The sequence below is a fragment of the Cryptotermes secundus genome, unplaced genomic scaffold (genome assembly GCF_002891405.2).
Source record: "Cryptotermes secundus unplaced genomic scaffold, Csec_1.0 scaffold391, whole genome shotgun sequence".
Classification (NCBI taxonomy): Eukaryota; Metazoa; Arthropoda; class Insecta; order Blattodea; family Kalotermitidae; genus Cryptotermes; species Cryptotermes secundus.
In genome coordinates, this window is record NW_019737394.1 from 2,726,584 (window position 1) to 2,734,467 (window position 7,884).

Consider the following 7,884-nt stretch of genomic DNA (forward strand, 5'->3'; position numbering starts at 1 on the left):
GCGTGCCGGGCACTTGCTGAATGGACCAAACTTCAGGTTAAGAAGTTCAAATTTTTAATATAGTTTGGATTCAGTATGTAATATATTGTAATAGCAGTGCAGTTCATTATCAGTGTTTTGATTCAGGTTAAGAATTGAAGATCTAATTAATCTTGAATTCAGCTTTTAAGTATCCTGACCATCCCAAATGGCTGTCCGAGAATTACTAGCTGGGGTGTGTAGCGTGTTAACACTTGAAAATAGAAGCCGAATTCAGTGTCTTTGGTTGTAGTTGCGGTTTCACAGTTGATGTTCTTGCCAGGTGCACTCCACATACTGACAACACCATTGTGACAATGTTGCTGTTGGGCGAGGTGTGAAGACCACAGAGCTGTTGTGAATACCACTGTAAAGAAGTTGTGTTATAGATTATGCAGAGCGTGTAATTCCAATTCCAATTGCAGATGAAGAGGATGCCCTGTAGATAGGTTTTCAGATCATGGGGATCCACCATGTTATGGTAAGGAATTGCTATGTCTTCACACAGGTAGCAGCTGTTGCTGTGACGCAGCTGAATCTGTCTTTTGCTGTTTATGTCAATCTGAAGCATGCAGTTATTCTGACTGATAATTGTGTGCAGTACTCGAACATAACAATATTAAGTACGTGAAACAATAGTTTCATATTTGAAGGTCACTTTGCTTTCTTAAGCAAGAGATGTCTGCTGTCATTACAGAGATGGAAACTAAATTTTCATGTAAGGTTTGGTACATGCTGTGTTAGTCCATATATTAGATGATTTTAATTTTGAAGTGTGTGTGTGAATTATTGGTTACTGGGAGGGTGGGGTTTGTGGGCAGAACAATTTTTTTTTTCTCTTCATGCAGATGTTAACGCCTGGTGAATACAGACATTGAGCCCCTTGAGTATCAGCATTGCCTGGGGATGGAAGTTCGCTTGCAGCCTTGACTGGATTGTAGAATTACTGCTGGTCACAGGAACGGTTATAGTGGAAGGGGTTACCAGTGGAGTTTGCCGTTAGTAGCTTCGCATGTTCAGCAAAAGGTTTTCGTACGTAAGTTTGGAAGGTTATGTTTTTCACGAGGTAGTATGTAATGTCTACCTGGACAGTGGGATGACTGGCTGTTGCAGGAAACTAAAGATAGAACTTGATGCAATGGCACTTCGACAATTAACCACATATTAAAATTTAGTTCTTATTGACACAACTTTTTTACCCTATGTTTTGAAGATCGTTCAAGGAAGTAATATTTTGTCTGAGTGTTCAAAGTCCTTGTTTTTTTTTTTTTTGTGGAAGGGAATTTTTGTTTTGTACTCTTAGAGCTCAACAGAGGTGTAAGCAACAGCCCTTTGTGAAGATTGATGGTGGTCGTTCTTATCTGGGCCAAGTATGTGTGCAATTTTAACGAGATCCTTCATTTTGGAAGACTTTGAACCCACTTGAAGCAGTATATTCCATGCCATTTTTGCGGGACGCTGCGTGTTGGAATTCTCGCGCCTACTGGAAGCGGTATATTTCTGCATGAGGTTTATTAGAGATACTTTTCTTAATATGTCTTGAGTCTTAATAATTGCCAACAATTGTAATTCATTATTTATGACATTGAAGTTTTTTCTGCGAATTTGTAGCACGTACAGGTATCTCCCCAAGTCCTGTGAACACTTGCAAGAAATTAGTTGTCTTGAGCCAATTGTTGTATCGAGAAAGGGGCAAAATTTGTTGTATTGGAGTTGAAGTGATTTTGATTACTAAGGCAGTGAAACCAGGACTTAGTGGGGGGAAATCTTTACTGTGATCATAGTGAATTCTTTGCTTGCATATTGCCTGTTTTCAGTTTGACCATTCTGGAAGAAAGAAAAGCTCTAGTCAGTTGATAGTGCTGTTGTATGGCCGTGATAGATGCCGTGAGAGCACAGCTGTTTATTGAAATACTGTTCTGGAAGTCATTTTGTGGCAAGTGGTTCAAATGAATATCTGTGTACCTTTCTATCTTCTGTATGACATTTACGGTTCTTTAATGTTCGGAGGTTATCTTTTTAATGTTGTAATGATTAACTTCTAACAATAAGACGGCACCTTTTGTAATGGATTGAGTAGGCAAGCCGAAAGACTTGTACCTTGCATTTTGAAAATCGGATGAACTAGCCTTTCCCACTGGATATGTACGTGAAGTGGCTACTGGTAGGACACAGTGTGTTTGCTTAGTATTTGGCAGGTTGTGGACAAGAACGCATTTTTGGTGTCTGAGAGGAAAGTGGCAGACTGTGCTGGGTACTTGCTGAATGGAGCTAACTTCAGGTTAACAAGTTTAAATTTTTAATATAGTTTGGATTCAGTATGTAATATATTTATTTATTGTATTAGTTGTGAAGTTCATTACTGCTGTTTGCTGGATGAATTTTCTCATTAATAGAATGAAAGAAATTTGCAATACATGCCTTGAACAAGATTCAGAAGGAAGGCTATAAGCAAAGTTAAAGAATTTGAAGCTGCATGATTCAGATTAAAGCTCAAAAGGGATAAGCAGGTTCGAAAGGTTCTTTAATTTCTCTGGTTAGTGTTACCAGATGAAGTTCAAATGGAGACGTTCCTGGCTCATCAGGTCCGCAGTGCTGCTGTTCCTCGAGTACTTTGTGTCCGATATCCATTCCTGGTTAAGGTGTATTGTCTTGCCAGGACAGGATTCAGGTTGTGGATTAAATAGTATATCTTGAATTTGGCTTTTAAGTGTCTTGGCTATCCCAAATGGGGATCAGAAAAATACTGGTTGAGGGTGTGCAGTGTGTTCTGCATGATATAGAGTGAAGCTAATTTCATCAGCTTAAGGTTACTGTGTTATAGGTTGAAGTTTCTTTTGCACTGTTTGATGTTTTTGCCAGGTCCACTCCGCATGCAGACAGCTGCGTTGCAAGGGTGTTAGTGCTATTGTTTTGGATATCGGGGCTTAAGGTGATGCTGTTGGTCGAGGTGTATGGTTCCAAATTTGTTTGTATGCCACTGTCAAGGAAGATGGGTGTGTTATAGGAGATACTGTGTGGAGAGTGTAATTATAATTGCAGATCAAGAGGATGCCTAATTGATAGGTTCATTTTGAACCACCATGTTTTGGTAAGTAATTACGATGACTGCACTGGTAGATGGAGCTGTGATATAGCTGAATCTGAAGTGGGCTCTCTATTTCAATGTGTTACTGAGACATGAAATTAGTTTGAAAATTGTGTGCAATGCTGAGTGAACATCTAATCAAGTCCATGCTGTTATTACAGATATGGAAAGTAAATTTTATCCCAGGTTTGCTACATTTTGTGTTACTGCATACCTATGACTTTTTAATATTGGAGCGCACAATAATTGATGTTTGATGGGGAGTTTGGGTTGAGGGCAGAATAGATTTGTCTTTAATGCAGGTATTGTTGTGGATTCGGATGTTTGGTCCCTTGAACGTGAACAGCGTTGGGACAGAAGTACTTGAGCAGCCTTGGTTTGATTGTAGTAATGGTGCTGGTCACAGGAAGGTATAGCTGTTACCAGTGGAGTCTTCCAGGACTAGCTTCGCTTGTTAATCAAGAAGTTTTCTTTCGTAAGTGTGTAAGGTTACTTAATCAAGAAGTTTTCTTTCGTAAGTGTGTAAGGTTATGTTTTTCATGTACATGCTATAGAAATATTGTAATATACTCCCAGACAGTGGGATGGCAAGCTATTTTATGAAAGTTAAGCTAGAACATGTTGAAAAGGTTGTTTTAATAGCACTTTGGAAGTTAACAGAATATTAAAATTTAAAAATTGAGTTCATATTAATGCACTTTAATGCCATGTTATGAAGATTTTTATTTAAATAAAGTTTGTTTAGTGTAGCTAGTTCAGGCACTATGCAACAAGCTCGAAGGTCGTGGGTTCAAGTCCCGCTGAGGTCATTTGATTTTTTCGATTGACCTGATACTTCTGGCTACAGTATGGCCCCGGGGTTCACTCAGCCTCTAACAGAAATGAGTACCAGGAATTGATTAAATTTTCCTGAGAGCTTAAGGCTGACAATTTTACCGCCATCTTTGAGCCGGTTCTCCAGATAATTTGTGACCCTCGTCCCAACGCCATGGGCCTTCCATGGTGTGTTATAGGGATAGCTTTACTCTTTTCTTTTAATTTTTTTTTTTTGGGTGGGGGTTGGGATTAAATTTTGTTTTGTATTCTGTTCCCAAAGTGCTTGTGCAGAAGGAAAGTTTTGTTTTATACTCTATAAAGAGTTCTTCTGTGGTGGCATATGCAGCGCTCCTTTGTGAGGATTGATTATCTTCGCTATCCTACCTAAGAATCTATGCCATTTGCTGATTTGGGATGTATTGTGTCGTCAGATCAGACTGCAGGCTGGAAGTCTTGTATCTGCTTGAAGTCTCCTGTTTCTACTTGAGTATTAGAGAAACTTTTCTTAATGTGTTCCAAGTTTTAAGAATTACCAAGAATTATAGTTCATTATTTGTTATGACATCAAACTATTTTGTCTAGTTTGGGAATGTTATCATGTACAGATGTCTCCACAAGTCCTGTGAATTTCATGTTCTTGAAGTTTTATGCTTAGTTCTGAGCAAATGGTTCTGATGAATAGGGCAGCAGGACCAGGACTAAATGAGGGCATGTCTGTACTAGCATAATACTCTGCTTTGTCTACTTTATGCCTATTTTTCAGTTTGACTATTCTGCAAGAGAGATGTTACTTTACAATCAGAAATGCCATTGTGTAGCCATGACGAGTTCAGTGAGAGCACAGCTCGTTTTTGAGATTGTGTTCTGGATGCCGTTTTGTGGCAAGCGATTGGAAAGGCTTCATATCAGGGGGTACCCATTTATTTATGGTGTATGTTGTTAATTAGGGTTATTTAAAGTTGGGATGTCATTTCACATTAGTGTTTTAACATGATCATCTTTACAGCAAAATCGAAGAAAATGTTATGATTTCATACTTGGTATGACACCAGATGTTTCATAGCACAGTATAGTAGTCTGACTTTTTCTTCCCCCCTCAGGTTTGCTGGTACTTGGTCACTGTACAAAATATCTAAAATAAATGGTACCTTTTGTAATGGATTAAGTAGAGAAGTCCAGCCCGCACATGTGTGTCTTACACGATGGAGATGATTATGCTGTTTGAATACTTCCCACCAACAGATGAGCTGCACTGTCTCTGATGGTATTGTTATCCAGTTTGAAGCTTGAGGTTGGCTATGTCTTGAGAATAGTGTTGAAGCTGCATATCTTGTATCATTTCAGCAAGCTTTCATATCGGGGTGAGCTCTTAGCTATAGGATTACAGATTGCTTGGGTCTTAGGAATTATTCTGAAGGAAATTTCTGATAATTACTTGGAACGGTTGGGTTAGTGTTTTTTGATAGTTGAGGTATGTCAGTTGAGTGACTTGAAGTATTAATTTTTTTTTGTTCACAATCATTAGAAACTTTGTAAAACTTCTATTGCATGTATAATAGTCGTAAGTCATTGTTTTCAAGCCCTTGCATGATGGGGTGTGCCTTATGACCATGTGATATTTTAGTGGCGTGGATTTGTAGTCTTTTTTTCTGCAGTTCTTCAAACCATCTCATGGCCTTTAGAATGCTGAGGAAGTCTGTTCTGAAATTTTGTGTGGGTGTAGGTGATAATTGGATATGATGTGGTGGAGGTGTTATCAGCAGCAGAATAAGTATGTTTTTACACAAGTTTGCATTTGCATATTTCCAAGGTAATGCACATATTATTACTGCAAGTCATAAATACTGTGAAAAGTGTTACTAGATTACTGTGGCCACAGATTAACCTGGTGGTGTCATGTATGTTGACAGTTGGCATAACAAGCCCTGAGAAACTGGGGTACCTGTTAACTAGTTTGAACAGTGCGTAGAATAGGGTGTGGTTAATGTTTGGTTTTGGTCAGCGATTAATTCTGTTGATACAGGCTGTAAGAAGCATGAGGAAGCTTATATTTTTTAACCACTCAGATGAAAAATTTGAAACCCTAAAATGAATCTTAAATGCAAAAGAAAGAAAGAAAGAAAGAAACAAGCACTTGTGTTATGGATGGATGCTGTAGTTATGGTATTAATGGTGCTTTGGAAGTTTTCTCCCCTCCATTTTTGGCCCCCTGCCTTTTTAGGTTTCCAGTATGGCAAGCAGCCGATTTAGTGGAAATTTGGTTCATACTTGCATGTGTGGGGGGGGGGGCGACAGCAAATATTGGTTTACTTTTTACTGCAGATCTCACTGAAGCTGGAGGGAGTATGCAGGTATCTTCAGTATGACATTCGACAGATCTCTTATGCTGCAAAATCTGTATTGACTCGTACAGTAAACCGGCAGTGAAAAGGGTGAAATTGGATGATACGTAAGTAATGAGGGGATACAGTCTTGATTGAAGGCACTCTTCTATTCATGTGAGTTTAATGTTTTTGCAGAAGATTAACATTTTTTGAATGAAGTTCTAAAAAAATTAAGTCTTAAAGAACCGTGTAATTTTCTTTCTAGAAGGCTCTCCTTTTGATTCGGCATATGCAGTATGCTTTTGAACGTGAGTGATTTTTAAATTTGAAAGCTCTATTGAATTTTGAGAATGAATGAATGGTTTTATGTGGAATACAGATATTTGCCCCCCACCCCGCCCCCCTGAGGTGTGAGGTACTGCTTGACAGAATTTACATGGATCGTGTTGGTGGATTGACAGTTTTGTCTGATGGACTTTGTCTGCTCTGCATTTTGATGTGCAAGTAAGACTGTTGGATTTCAGAGTACAATGAATTGTGATGATGCAATATTGAATTAGGGGCATATTTATTGTGTTTTAGTGCAGTGTGTAATTAGTGATTTACACACATTTCATAAAATAATTATGCGGGCAAGAAACTTGTGTTTTGAATTACAATGGCTGTGCATTTAAAATTTTGGTATTGCACTTTTGAAATGCATGGATTTAATTGAAACCTGCAAGATGAATTATTTTTTCATAATTAATGCGTGATGGTTTTTGTAGGTCGCTGCATGATTAAATTATACATACTGGAAGAAATGTAAACGTGTTCAGAGTGCAGATTCGTTTTATACTCTGTTGTTGAATGTTAATCTAAAAGTTGTGCGCTCTTAATGGCATCTAACCAAAACTACTGTAATTTCTTCTGATAGCTAGAAAAAATTATGAACTTCACAGCTGCTAAGGTGGAAAGTAGTGAGCACTGTCACATGGTGGGAGACTGGAAACTTGAATGCAGCTTAAAACTGTGAGAAAAGATTGGCATTCTACTGGATTTGATTTACATGAGAGGTTTATGTATGTTGGGATGGGAGGAGCAGGTTTTTATTTTTGTTTTCTACAGGCTTTGCAGTAGCAAATCTACAGATAACAGCAATGTTGGCGCCGTGCCTTATATACAGTGGAATGAAGATCACCATCATTTTTAATATGCTGCAGAACAAATTGATGCCATTTGACAGGCAGTGAGCAGCCAGCGAAGTCTCGGTATCAGTTCATCAGTCGTACTGGGAAGTTTTGAGCATGTATTTATTAAAGTACAAGCCTGCATTAGAGGCAGTTGGTACCGTATCCGAGTCTGGAGTAAAGCAGCTGAGTAAATACTCTTCTTTGAACGCTGTTGTATGTTATTTAACGGGCCGTAGTCGTGTCCAGAAAATAGTGGTTTGTTTATAATCGTTACGATGAGGTTTAGGTGTTCTGTGAGACCTGTAACACACTGGAACATATGTGACCGGTGCATGAAGCTGACTACTGCCCGTAGACTTGGTGTGGTGTTTTAGCAAGCACAAGCACAACTTTACCATATTTTTGAGTTGTAGATGTGATTTGCAGGTATGTAAAATAACGAAGTACTGGCACTGCATTAAATGGA